The sequence below is a fragment of the Cavia porcellus genome, unplaced genomic scaffold, assembly GCF_034190915.1.
Source record: "Cavia porcellus strain 051 isolate PalLab524CR breed Dunkin Hartley unplaced genomic scaffold, mCavPor4.1 scaffold_24, whole genome shotgun sequence".
Classification (NCBI taxonomy): domain Eukaryota; kingdom Metazoa; phylum Chordata; class Mammalia; order Rodentia; family Caviidae; genus Cavia; species Cavia porcellus.
In genome coordinates, this window is record NW_026947507.1 from 21139721 (window position 1) to 21154535 (window position 14815).

Genomic DNA, 14815 nt, shown 5'->3' on the forward strand with positions numbered 1-14815 from the left:
TTGAATTCAAGACCTTTATGGTGAACTACATCTGAGCATTTTGGTTTTTTTTTACTTTTATTTTTTTTTTTTTTCAGTTTTGAGGTAGAGGGTAGCTAAATTGCCAAGGCAGGACCTGAATTTGTGATCCTTCTGCCTCGGCCTCCCACATCCTGGACTATAGGAAGGGGCCAACACCCCCAGCTTCAGATTCACTTTTTAGAACAGAGCAAACAAGATTGGAAATGGCTAAGATTAGAAGTAGAAGCAGTAAACAAACAATAACAAATAATCAATTTTCTCAAAAGAAGTAACTTTAAAACATGTTAATAAATATTACAGATTTCAGAGTAAATCAGCAAACCTTGAAATTAGGGGTTGTCCAGGCAAATAAAGGAAACAAAAATTGTTAATGTTATAAAGAGTTTGGAATTGTCAAGGAATAGAAGAAAGCTTACCATGATGAGTTAGCAGTGATAAGTAGCAAAGTTTGTGTAACAGAGATGAGCTGGAGACAAATAGCACATCTTTGTGTAATGAGGGGATTTATATTTTCTACTACAGTGATAGGTTCCCCCAAGGGGACAAAAAGTGGTTTGGGGATGGGGACAGGGAATCGCAGACACATACTCTTTAGATGTTCATTCCAGACCACTGAATAAGGTAAACATTGCAGCAAAGTGAGTCACAGAAATTTTGATTTCCAATAAATATACAGATCATGTTTATAGTACACTGTAGTCTCTAAAGTGTGAAAAAATGTCCACAAATACAAGTGAAATATCATGTTTAAAATATTCTATTGCTCATTTGAACCTGACTGGCTAAAAGATGTTGTGGTTGTGGCAATTTCTTTAAAACTAAACAATGAAGTTTTCTGTACCTATTAGCTCTTTAAGATAGTTCTCTGTAACATGTAACTTTTTTGAGAGATTTTACACAGAGTGTAACTTTATTCAAACAGGAAGTCAATGTCTTCAAAACTCGCTTCAGGGTCATGGGCTTGACTGGTCAGTGTGAATTTGTGAGTTTGATTCTTAATACAACAAAACAAAAAAATTTGCTTCAGCTTCATCTACTAAGTTCGTGTAATAGTCTAAAAAGTTTGTCACTTCACCAAAGATCACAGCATCCTCAGCAGGAATAGATTTATTCCATCTAATATAACCACTTTCTTTATTCATGAATAAAAAACAATTCCTCATCGATTATATTTTTTAATAAGATTGTATCACATCTAAATATCCAATTCTAATCTTAGTTTCCCTGATATTTCCAACATGTCTCTGTTACCTCCTTGATTAAAAATCTTCAACTTTTCAATATCATCCTTGAGGACAGGAGCCAACTTCTTCCAACGTCTTCATAAGGGTTAGTATTTTAACAACCTCCTGTGAGTCACTAATGATTTTAATACTACCTAGAATGGCAGAAGATTTGCAATTTATTTTGCTCCCATCAAAGTAATCATTCTCTATGGTAGTTACAGCATTTGGAATTGAATTTCTCAAATCTTAATACCTGAAGGTGAACGGTGGTCCTCAATCTGTAGGAATGAATGCTGTGATAGCAGATACAACAAGCTTCATCTCATTGTGCACCTTCGTCAGAATTCTTGGATGACCAGCTGAATTGTGAATGAGTAGTAATGTGAAACCAATTCTTTTCTAAGCAATAAGACTTAGCAATAGGTTTCAGATATTCAGCAAATCATGTTGTAAACACAACTTAAATTTCTATTCCCATATAGCAAGATGAGAGGGCCAGATGATTGTTGCTCATTTAAGGTGTTGTGTTCAACAGTAGACAAACTCTGAGCTTATGAAATCTTTAGGAATGAGCGATACACACGCCCAATTTTTGCTCAGAGGGAGATACTATCTGAGCAATAAGCATATGTATTCTTGATTTCAGAAGGAGACACTATCTCTCTGCACGTGTCCAAAATGATGGTTCAAAACAAGTATCGCTCAGTGTATTTGCTTATATACAAAGATATGTGTTCCACAGATAATCATGTCCCACCAAAGACCCATCCCTCCTAGAATCATCATTTTTGTTTCTGGTAACCATTACCATTAGACTCTGTCAGCTATTCCAAGAAATCTGGCCATAACACTACTAACATTAAAAATACAGCTAGGTAGACATGGTCAGCCTGCATTATTAAACTCAATCTTGTCCCTCGAATTACCTACAGGATAAGTCCTACAAATGAATAAGATCTACCTCAGAAGGGTAGATGGAGTCACAAAACTGTGTACTGAAATTGGCCTACAGCATTAAATCAGTAAGATAGATTTTCAATAATATAGACACTTGGCCATCAAGGACAAAGTCTAAGGCAATCCTGGCTAGTGAGCTGAGTCTGTCTTTAATGCATTCCAAGTCCCAGATAGTACCACTGATGACTTCAACAAAACTCAGACATATATTGTGTACCGTCCTTTTTAATTGGATGACTTCCACTGCAGGAAAATTGTTCACAAAGTATGCCTGAGCAATGAGTCACCAGCATTTCCAGAGAGTCCCCTGAGTAAATAAAGGCAGACACATTTGGAAGAGATATCTGCAGTTTCCTTGTGGCTACATGAACTACTGGTAATGTCTTTGCCATACTCTAATGACTTCCATTTGCTTAATGACTACCATTAAAGTGGTAGTTAATACATGTTACAGTGGGAAGAAAACTAATGCATAACGTTTATATAAAAAGTACACTCAGAGGACATAAACAGTGGCTACTAAAGGAAAGAGTTGTTTAAAACTGTTGGATTCCTTCCCTCAAGGGAGGCCTGAATCTCTCAGGGGTCTCAGCTTGGTAGGGCCTCTGCATGGCTTCTCAGCTGGCTCTTATTAGCCTCAGGATTTCTATTCATTTTGATTAAATGAGTCTGGCCATTGATTTGGAGGCTGGTCATAGAGAGTCGTCATTCTGTGTCCGTATCACTAACTACAGGTAATTATCTCTTTTATTGAATGACTAAGTTATAATCAAGGCCACTCCTTCTGTTTCTCCAGCACTATTCTAATATCAGTGGACTTAATGATCAAATTGTGCTTGGAGTCATCTGTTGAGAAATTGTAGACTTAATAGTCAGTAAATTTTAAAATGCAACAATTTGTGAGAGCAAACAAGAGCAGTTTTCTTCATGAGAAGGTACTTCAGTAATCTGAAAGACAAAAACAAACAAAACGTGGGCTTGGTGGGGGACTGTCAGAAAAACAGAAAAATAAGTGTCCTTCTTCCTTCTTTCTACATCATGGCTTCTAAGGTGTTGTTTCCTAGGAGTTGGGACTGTTCTCCTCCCACTAATGTACATTAGGCTTCTATGTTGCACAACAGATCATTAAAAACATAGAAATTTAAAATAACTGCCATTTATTATTTCAATGTTACTTTAGGTTAGCAGCTGAGACATGACTTAACTTGGATCCTTCTCTTAGAAGTGTGGAATATGGTTTATAAAATTACAAGTAACCCACAGCAGTCCTCCGACTGAAAGGGCAGAGTGCACTGTCAGTATTCCTGCAGCTGTAGGTGAATCTGAATTTCCTAAGTTTTACTTTATATTGGAAGATGTTAAGACATGGACATGAAGTGTTTATATGCTTTCCATTGGGGAAAATCACGTTGCATATTTAAATTGTGAGAATATTTGGAAGTGAGAAAGTAATATTTCCTATATTTTGTTTAACTTGAGCCTAGGAGAACTGAGCTTTGAACCCAAGAAGCCTAGAAAAAGAATTTAAACTTTTAAACATTTATTTTTTATATTTTTTGGTAAAGTAAAAAAGTAACTACTTGGTTTAGATTTTTGTAATCTCTTGTATACAAATAATCTTTAGAGGTCTTTTAATTTGTTTGTCTGTTATTTTTCTTTCATTTGTTTGTTATTTGTCTGATCATTTTATTCTCAAACAAGCGAACGATTAATTATTTTTAAAAGGAAACATTTATTTCCTAGACTTCAGCAGCCTGGCAATAAAAGAAGATTAAAAACACAATGTAAAACTTCTCTGGCACTGTATGTTCCTATTTATTCTTCAGAAAATCCAGCCTCCTTCAGTTTCTGTATAGATACTCTTGAGAGGTCTCTGGAAGTGTCACACTTAATGATCCGAGAACTTATTTGTCTCCATGGATACTGCATGATTCTTAGCACTTTCTCCTTTTGCTTTGCGTATTGAAAATTCTAGTTATTGCATCCTCAAAATTTCAACATTCACTAGAGACACAACTGCATCTGCAGCTGCCGCAAATTCAAATGCATGTCCCTGACGCTGACCTTGATGATAATATTTATATCAATTAATGTTGACTACCAGTACTGAGGACCACACAGAATATGCCAAGAATGCTACTAAATTTACTAGCCTGTGTCCATTTATCTCCTGGACAAATATTGTTACTTGTCAATCATTTCAAGTTTTCAATGACTCATATTATAGAAAACCTTCTCCTTTCTTCTTTACCTTTCCTATATAGACAATATACTAAGATTGAGAAATGGAAGTAAGGAAAGACTGATTTAAATTGTAGACACTATATTGTATCCAGTAATTTTCCTCTGAAACTTATTTGAAGTTTTTGCACAATTTAACCTCAAATACTAAGAATATATTCTATGCTATGTAGTATTTTAATCAGATAAGAATTATGAACTAAAAAAGGGAAAAGGATACTTATGAAATCTGGATGTGGGACAGTCAATAAGCAAGTATATAAACAGATTTTCACTGTCTAGGAAGTAAATTAAGAGGATGGTGTGATAGAACCAGTGTGGTGGTTACTTTACATAGAACGACATTTTAATTTACATGGTAGCATTTTAGCCAGGACATGACTTAAAAGACAATTAAGCTATGCAGAAAGTTGAATATTTTGGTTAAAACAAGAGCAAACATTAAGTTTTCCTAATGACCTAACATTTTCCCAAATCATTATCAAACACCAAGAGAGAGGAACTGAAAGGAAGTTAATTTCTCATGTCATTTATGATTCGACTTTAAAATGACTCTTCTTAGTAATTACATATAATGTTGTTCTAGAAAGGTCTTAAACAGAACTAAATCCTAAAATAAATATGGTTTAGCTTCATGGAATTTCCTTCTATAGACCAAACTATATGAGAATTTAAAAAGAAAAATGTGTTTTCAAAGCAACCAAAAATACCCAAGCATATAACACTAGGTTAGGCTTTTAAAGGACTTTAAAGTAGAAAAATAAGTAAGCCCTTGTTTCTCGTTTACCATGGGAGGAGATTGAAAATCAACACTCAGTCCTAACTAGTAAAAGAGTACAGGGCAAAGCAACACCTTCTTAGGACTGTAAGAATGAGATCAAAACAGAAGTCAGGTCACATACAAACCAGTGCTTCCGGAGATACAAACACATGAACACAGCTCAAGACTAGAAAAACAAAGACTAGAGAGTCAGAGTGGAAACAGATACAAGAATCTGTTTCAGAACCAGAAAACAAAAGAGCAAGTGACAAATTTTCAGAGGCTCAGTATGTACAAATCTGAGAGCTAAAGACTTCAGAGGACTCAATCAGTAGATATGGCTCCATTTTTCACGAGTTTTGACTCAACCAGGCCCTTAAAGACAACATTGGAGAAAATAAAATCTACTCAAGGTTCTGGAAGGGGGAGGAGTAAATAAACCATTCTCCATAGACTGAACTTTTTGTCCAGAGGAACTACTTTACCAAATCTTAACCTGCTGGGATTTTGTTAGAGCTTAACTGATCTAGAAACAGGGACTCACAACTCCAGCTAGTGCTAGCCTTTCGTAGGAAGGAATGGAAACACCTAATTTTAGAACTCACTAATTACCCCGTCCCATTTAGGGGACAAACATAAGGCTGAAAACCTGAGAGGTGTTTGAGAAGTTTACATTCCAGGCCACAGGCCTAGGAAAATACTGAACCCTATTCATAGGGCTATAATTTTTTTCCCTGTATCTGTATCTTATTATATCACCACAAAATCTGTTGATAGCCATTACTTTCTATTCTGGTGCAACAGGCCTAACTATCATTACAAGTAACAATTACAAGTCAGATGATAAAGGAAGACACAGATTAAAGAGACAAAGTATCAAATCAGATGTGCTAGGGTGCTGGAATTCTAGAACTAGAAGTATAAAATACCTAATTGATGCAGAAAGGTCTTTAATGATTAAAGTAGATTGTATTTAACTACAAGCAAGTAATGCAAGCAGAAAGATGGAAATCATTAGAAAAATGTAAAAATATGTTAGGAATTATAAATGTTATGACAGAAATGAAGAACAACTTTGATGAACATATAAATAGGCTGAACACAATTAAGGAAACAGCTGAGATTAGAGGTATCTTTACAAAAATTTCCAAAATGATAAGCAAAGACAAAAAGAAATGAAAAACAAAAAAATGGTATCTATAAATTATGGGACAACTATCAAAGGTATGACATATGTGTAAGAAAATATCAGAAGAGCAAAACGAAAAGAAGAAATAGTATACACAAAGCAATAATGAACAAAGATTTCTCCAAATAAATGTCAAACAGCAAGCCATAGATCCAGAAGTGAAGACTCTACCAAACAGAATAAATTCCAGGAATACAATATCCAAACTACAGAATATCAACTAAAAAGTATAAAATCCTGAAAAAAGTCAGAGGCCAAAAGCAACTTAGCTAAAGAGAAGCAAAAGACAAATCACTCTATTTTCTCAGAAATCACACAATAAGAGAAAGAAATGAAACACTTAGTGTTGAGAGGAAAAATTCACCAATCTAGAATTCTGTACCCTTAAGAAATTACCTTTCAAATGTCAAAGACAATTTGAGAAACACATTTTCAGGATAATTTAAAAAATAAAGTAAAAAATATTTTACAGTAGAACTACATTGCAGGAAATATTTTATTTATTTAATTTTAATTAAATTAATTAATTTTTGAGACAAGGTCTCACTCTGTAGCCCAAGCAGGCCTTGAACTTGCTTATGTAGCCCCAAACTGGCTACAATTCTCCTGCCTCAGCCTTCCGAGTGCTGGGATTATAGACAAAGCACCACCACACCTGGCAAGAAATATTTATGAAAGAATATAATAGAGACCTGCATTAAATTTGGAAGAGCTATTTTTTACAATAGAAGAAATGGTGAAAGCAAAATAGACATGTATTTTTTATATTCTTTTTTAATCTGATGTAAGTTTGTTTAAAATTACATTCAAACATGTACATGTGCACGGGTAAATGGATGTAGTTGATACATGAGCATATGCTAATGTAGGAATAACATTAATGACAAATTATTAGAGAAAACAGCAAGGAATTCAGAATATACTAATATCATAAAGTATTTTTACTATCCATAGGGAGGTTTATAGCTATTTGCAAGTGGAGTTGGACTAGCTGTAATTCTTATTGCAACTTTAAACTAAACATTTAAAATATAAAAAAAGAAGCAGAACTGCGTGCTAAAAATTTCGAGAAAATAAAATCACAAAATGATCAATAAAAATTATATTAAATAAAAGAATACAAAAATAATAACAAAATGTAAAAGAAACAGACACATAACAAATGTGGTAGGTAGTAAACTAGCTATGTTAATAGTTTAAAGTAATGCTTTTATTTGGTTATAAACACCAATTGCTAAATGTATCAATTGAAGGAAATTGTCAGAGTAAATTTACAAACAAGTTCCATAACATATCTTCTATTAAAAAAATTCTCTTTAAATACAAATATATTCACTTTAAATTGCAATGGTGTATTAGTAAATAGAAATAGAATTGGTGTAAGAAAATATACCAAGTCAATAGCAATAACAGAAAATGAGCATAGCTATCCTAATCTCAGTTACAGTTGACTTCCAAGCAAGTATACCATTAGGAATAGAAAAGAATGTTACATAATAAGAAAGGAGTCAGTTCTCTAAAAAGACATAGCATTCATTAAAATGTGTGAACCTAGAAAAAGGAACATGAAAATCTATGAGACAAAAAAAAAATAATAGAACTGCAGATGGAAATAGAGGAACCTACTATCACAGTTAATGACTAGGACATGACTCTATCAGAAATGGCTGGATGTGCCAGGCAGTAAATTAGTAAGGATATGGCTCACCTTAATAAGGTCAAGTGAATATAATCAACTTACACTGATCACTTCATTCAAAAATTGCATAACACACTTTTTTAAAGCTTGCCTGAAATATTCACCTACATAGAACACATTTGAGAGGGCATAAGATACACTGCGTAACAAATACTAAATCTAAAACTTATATCAGCTCTCATATCATGTAGTGACTGACTGATTGTGTCAACCTAAGAAGCTGAGAAGCTAAACTAAATTGGCTTAGTAATTCTATACTCTGGGGGGGGGGGGAGACTCACCCTAGGGTTACTCATCACCTGGATGGTATAAAGGGAAATGAGCAAGGACAGTGGGTTATGTTCTTGGAAGGAGCTACAGCATTCACATTCAACCTGTATATCAGCTCCTGGCTTCCAGCACAGACTCTGGCTTCTGCCTTAGATTCTTCAGCTTTCTAGCATAGACCCTTCGGATTTTGGTTGCAGACTCTTCAGTCTCCTGATATGGACTTACATGGGACACTGCAGTGAACTCCAGGCCTCAGACTGAATCTTTCAGCCTCCAGGATTCCAGGACACCCTCTGCAGGCTTCCTCATTTGACTCTGTGGCTGGCCACCATAAGCCAATCTTGTAACTTCTTGTACATTTGTATATATTGTGTTATATGTGTCTTTAGCAAACTCTGATGAATACGGCTCCCAAAGGAACAGACCAAGACAGCAACACAGAAAAATAGCTGGAAAATTCTCAAATTTTGGAGAAAAAAAATCTTTTAAAATAATGCACAGGTCAAATGATAAAATCAGGAGAATTTTTTATTGCTAATATCATATTTATTTGTACATATTAGTGATACTGAATAAGATTTATTTTAGTAATTTAGTACTTAATACTATATTTTATTTCATCTCATTTCACATCCCTCTACTTTTTCTTCTCTTCCCTTGTACTCCTCATCTTTAAAAGGTTACTTCTAGTTTCCTGACAGCTTCTCATTTTTATGTTTATTTATTTATATGTTAATATTTTGATTGGCTATATAAGAAACAACACATGTAGTTAACTGAGGCTGACTTATTTAGCTTAATATTATGGCCTCTACTTCTATTTGTTTTACAAAAAAAGAATTTGTTCTTTATGGCTGAATAATAGTATATTATGCAGATATACCATTTTATATCCATTCATGTATTGATAGGCACCTGGGCTGTTTCATAGTTCAGTCATTGTGAGTAGTGCTGATATAAATATAGGCATGCCTGTATCACTATATTGTGTTATATGTAATTGGGGAAAATACCAAGAAGCAAGAAGTGTTGTAGTTGGGATCAGATGCTACACCTAATTTTAGGTTTTCAAGGAATGCTCACATTCATTTCCATGGTGATTATAGTGGCTTGCATTTCCCCAGCAAGGCAGAAAAGTTCTTTTCCATCAAACTCTTCTCTTTATTCATTCTTTTTCATATTCTTGTTAAAAGCCATTCTGACTTGGATGAGATGGAATCTCAGTTCAGTTTTATAAAAATTTCCATATTGGCTAAGGATATTGAAATGTTTTTCATGTACTTATTTGCCATTTGTATTTTTGCTTCTGAACTTTTCTGTTCATTTTGACATTTCTTGTTTTTGTTTTGCTTTGGAGTTGTTATTTGACTTCTTTATGTATTTTGAATATCAATCTGTGATGGATTGACAACTGGTGGGCAATCTATAACACCCAGCTAAACTGAACCAGCATGGTGCTGTGGGTGTGTGTGTGTTCCTGGACCCCCTGAAGATTGTTGCCAGCAACACAGAAAAGAGAACTGGAGAGGAAGAAGTGTTGGTATTGGTGTTGGTTCTTCTGGTTTTTTGTTTTGTTTTGTTTTGTTTTTTGGTTCTCCTGGAGGAGCTAGTCAGGTTTCTTTTCTGGTATGAACTTGTCTGTTCTCATCAAGAGAGACGTTCAGGACCTGATTGTCACTGAGAATGGTTGCAAGGGGGAAGCTCTGGTCTTTATTTGAGCATTACTTCCCAGCCATGGAGGGGAAGATGGTGTGCTCTTCAATCTCCTGGAGAAGCTTGTCATGCTGGCTTCCTGATATGAACTCAGCTGTTCCCATTGTTGCAGGAGCTCAGACACTCGTGGTCACTGAAGATGGCTGTGATATTTTTGGGAGATCTCTGGTCCTTACTGTGTGTACTGCTTCATGACTCCATTGAAGTCCCTCAGCCTTCTAGAACAGATGCTTCTGGCACAGACATTCTAGCTTCCACTTCTGTCCTTTGGGCCTTCCCAATGCAGATCTGTGAAACAGACTTGCATGAGACATTGTCATGGACTCTAGGTCTCAATGTCTTGGGCTTATGCAGGGCATTGTCATGGGATCTGGACCCTCAGCTGGATTCTTTGGGCTCTTTAGTGTGTGGACAGATTTCCTGCATGTTTGACTTTTGGGGTAATTATTGTAAAATAATTCTATTAATTATGTATCCTGTATTAAAAACTGTTTCCCTTGCAAACCCTGAGTACAATACAATCCTATATCAAAGGGCTACCTAATAAAGATACTATTCCCTAGTACAGATTATTGCTTCACTCTGTTGATTATTTTCTTTCTTATACAGAAACTTTTTAACTTGATATAGTCCAATATATTTATTTTTAGAAATTATTTCCTGTGCGACCAGGGGCATATTCAGAAAGTCTTTGCCTCTGCTCATGATTTCAGTTGTTTCCTCTTTGTTTTCTTTGAGCAATTTCAAAATTTCTTGTCTTATATTGCTTGTCTTATGTTGCTCTTGTTGTTCAGTTCTGCTTTGGCTTTTTGGGGACTTTTGTGGTTTCATATATATAAGTCTGAACATTAATTTTCTAGTTTTCTGGAGAAGGCTGTTGGTATTTTAGAAGGGTCACACTGAATCTGTAGATTGCTCCTGGGAATATGCCCACCTAAAAAAATGTCAATTCTGCTGGCCCAGGAACAAGGGAGGTTTTTCATTTTCTAAAGTGTTCTTCAATTTCTTTCTCGTGTTTTTCTTATAGCAATCTTTGACTTCTTGGTTTGTATGATTCTTAGAACTTTTGTTTGTTTGTTTATTTGTTTGAAATTATTGTGAATGGAATTAATTTCCTTATTTCTTTCTTGAATGTTTATTATTGTTGTATGTAAAGGTGATGGGTTTTGTGTATTTGTTTTGTAATTCTGTCTAAGAGACATTTTAAAAATATATTGAACTGAATGAAACGAAAAATGTAATTTTATCATAATTTGTAGAAGACAGTATTAATATAGGATTAGAAGGAGATTTATACCAAGGGATACACACTGTAAAAGAAAATGACATAAAATCAAGTAACAGAAGACGTACCTAATGAAATTATTAAAAATATGAATTTAAAGGAAATAGAAGAAAAGAAATAGTTAAAATTGTAGCATAAATCAATGGAGTTGAAAAAAGAAAATCAATAAAATTAATGAAGCTAAAGCCTGGTTATGGAAAAATTCAATAAAAGCCATAAATCTCTAGACAAGCTAACTGAAAAAAGGACAAGAACAAACACCATACACTATTACAGAGGCCATCTCTACAAATCCACAAAAGTATAACAAAGACCGAGGAATGTGTGGCATCGTCATTGAAAGTATGAATAAGAGCCAAGAATTTGTGGTGTTGTCTGGAATCCCAGCTCTCTAGTTGGCTAAAGCAGGTACATAAAAAGTGTGAGCCTTGTTTGGGCAAGTGAGCAATTTACGGAGAACTTGCCTCAAAATAAAAAAGGACTGGGAATGCAACTTTCTGTGAGGGCTCGGGGTTCAGTCCCCAGTGGAAACAAGCAAACAAACAAAAGGATAATAAAGCGATATTAGAAACAACTGTAGTTTAACAAATGTGAAAACCGAGATGACATATGGGCCCAACTGACAAAAGACACAATTTCTTGAACCTTACATAAGAAGGAATAAACAAAGTGAATACATTTTAAAATTAAATTAATAAAGAAATGAAATTGACAATTAGCTTTCTAATTCAGAAAATGCCAGGCCGAGGAAATTTCACTGGTGTACTCTACCAAAGGTTTAAAGCAAAAATTATGCAAACTTTTCAAGAGGATAGAATGGAGATAATATTTCTTGACATTTGATGAGATTAGCATCACTTTAAAAGAAATAAGAAACCTGAAAGGCTGACACAAGAGGATCTTAAACTCAAAGTGCATGGAAAATTTACTGACAGCCTGTCTTAAAAGAGAAGGGAGAAGGGAGGGGAAAAGAGGAAGGACGGAAGGAAGGAAGGAAGGAAGGAAGGAAGGAAGGAAGGAAGGAAGGAAGACTCAATTCTGCAACTGATCACAATAGCAGATTAAAAACAAAATACATGATTATATCAAAACTAAAGAAAAACATTTGATAAAATCTAATATGCACACACAATTAAAATCTCAGTACACTAATAATAGAAGGAAATTTCCTTAATTTGACAAGGAATTTCTATAAATAACCTACAACTGACAACATACTTAGCAATAAAAACTTTGAAACTTATTCCTTTTCATCACTGCTTTATATAATGCTGGACACCCTAACTATGCAATAAGACCTTTTAAAAAAGACATAATTAGTGTATCAGTTGGAAGGGAAGAAATCTGGCTACCTTTGCAAATGACATAATTGTTTATATAAAAGGAATTAATAGAATCTTTCAGCAGCTAAAAAACAATTGTAAAACAGAAAGATGCAAGGTTAATATAAAAATACATATCACTTTTCTTTATATTAACTACATAAAAGAGGAGTATTAAACTAAAGATGCATAATATTTACCTTTGCATTATTGAATTTAAAAATCTAAATTAAATAATTAAATGTAAATCCAATAAATATGAATAAGGTCTATGGGAGCTAAAATATTGGTAAAGCAATCAAAGAACTAAATGCACGGAGAGATAATTTTATGTATGTGAAAAGAAAGATTCAATATTATAAAGTTATTATTTGTTCTAAGTGGATATACAGATACTGTGTCCTCATAGACAAAATAGTGTGCTATCTTGTGAATAGTGATAGAATGATCATGGTGTTTATACAAAAAACAAAACAAAACAAAAATCCAGAATGGCTAACATAATATCAATGAAGAAGAGCCAAGTTTGAGTCTAAGACTACCCGTATTCTAATCCCAATATAAAGTGTATTGTAGTCATAATAAGATGAGATTGGCAAAATAATAGACAAGTGTTAATAGAAGGGACAGCCCAGAAATAGACCCATATAGTCAAGGTATGTTTGACAAATTAGGAGAAACAATGCAGTGTAGAACTGGTAAGACATTTTTGGGGGGTGCCTATGAAGGTTTTTCTAAAGAAGACTGGCATGTGATTCAATAGACTATACCATCCAAACAGCTAAGGACATGGAAATAGAAAAATTCCTTTCTCTCTCTCCCCTTCTCCTTTCCCCTTCCTCTCCTCCTCTTTTCTTTCTCTTTCCCCTCCCTCCCCTCTTTTCTTTCTCTTTCCCCTCCCTCCTCTCTTTTCTGGAGATAGAATACAGTACACTCTCCTTGGCTTACCTCTGGACAGCAGAATTCAACATTTGAACTGGGACGATTTAAACCGATGGCTTCTTTCTGCTGTGACCTGTGTGACCAATGGTGTCCTGAGAGGGGCCAAAGGGAAATACAGAAAAAATAAGACACATATAAAAATGATGGGAACAGGTGATGCCTGATATCTCTGGTGGAGAGGCAATGACAACCGAGCTCTGTCTGTATCTTCATTTATACAGGGTTAAAAAGGGGAAATTGTGGATAAGGCTGAAAGTGCAAGGTCTCAGTGTTTTTGCTGAAAACACTGGAAGTGAAACATTTCTTACAGCTTTCCATAGTGTACTTATCAGGAACACCAAGATCAGACACCTGCTGATATGCCACTGAGCTACAGGACTGGCTTTACTCTGGTCCCAGTGACCTGTACACGTGGCTTACCTCTCCTGCTCCACGTTCTTGGGGTGGGCTGACCCCAGATGTGTGGTCTATCACCAGCTCAGCTGCTCCCCACACCTTCCTTTGAACCTAAGCTCTCAGGTTTTTGGTGACTGACTGACAGTTATACTACCTGCTTCACTGATTTCTTGGCAGATTTGAGGCCAGGATAAGCCACATTAGCGGACTTTCAAGGACTCAGCTTTCAAATGGCTTATTGCGGTACTTCTTGACCTCTATAATAACACAAGATAAATCCCTTAACAAATCCTATCTATCTGTCTATCCCGTATTAGTTCTGCCTCTCTACAGAACCTTGATGAATACAGTTTTAGAATAACTGGACATTCAGGGGCAAAAGAAGGAAGGAAGGAAGGAAAGGAGGAAGGAAGGAACGAAGGAAAATATTACACACAAGCCTTACATCCTTCACAAAAATTAACTCAAAATAAGCCATAAACCTAAATATAAAATAAAAATGACAATCATAGAAGATGTTGTAGAAAAGTCCTTAATGATCTCAGTCTCTAAATGCAACATCAAAGTCAAAATGTGTGAAAGAAAGAGTGATAAGTTGAATTTCATCAGAATTAAAAATGCTATTCTGTGAAAAAGTGTGAAGAGAATGAAAAAGCAAGCCTATCTATGTATGCCTCCAAAACCTGTAAGTACTTACAACTCAGATATAAGAAATAACCCAACTTAAAAACCAGTCAAGTTAATAGACAACTTGCCAAGGAAGATATAAATAGTAAACAAGCAAATAAAAAGAT

The 14815-nt window shown here is 34.9% G+C and overlaps 1 long non-coding RNA gene across 1 annotated transcript; it reads right to left on the reverse strand.

Annotated features, from left to right (window-relative positions):
- Nucleotides 1–275: 275 nt before the first annotated feature.
- On the reverse strand, nucleotides 276–13720 carry LOC134472599 (uncharacterized). Its single transcript, XR_010042484.1, has 2 exons — nucleotides 13632–13720; nucleotides 276–3152 (listed from the first exon to the last, which is right to left on the reverse strand). It is a non-coding gene; the product is annotated as an uncharacterized LOC134472599 (long non-coding RNA).
- Nucleotides 13721–14815: the final 1095 nt, after the last annotated feature.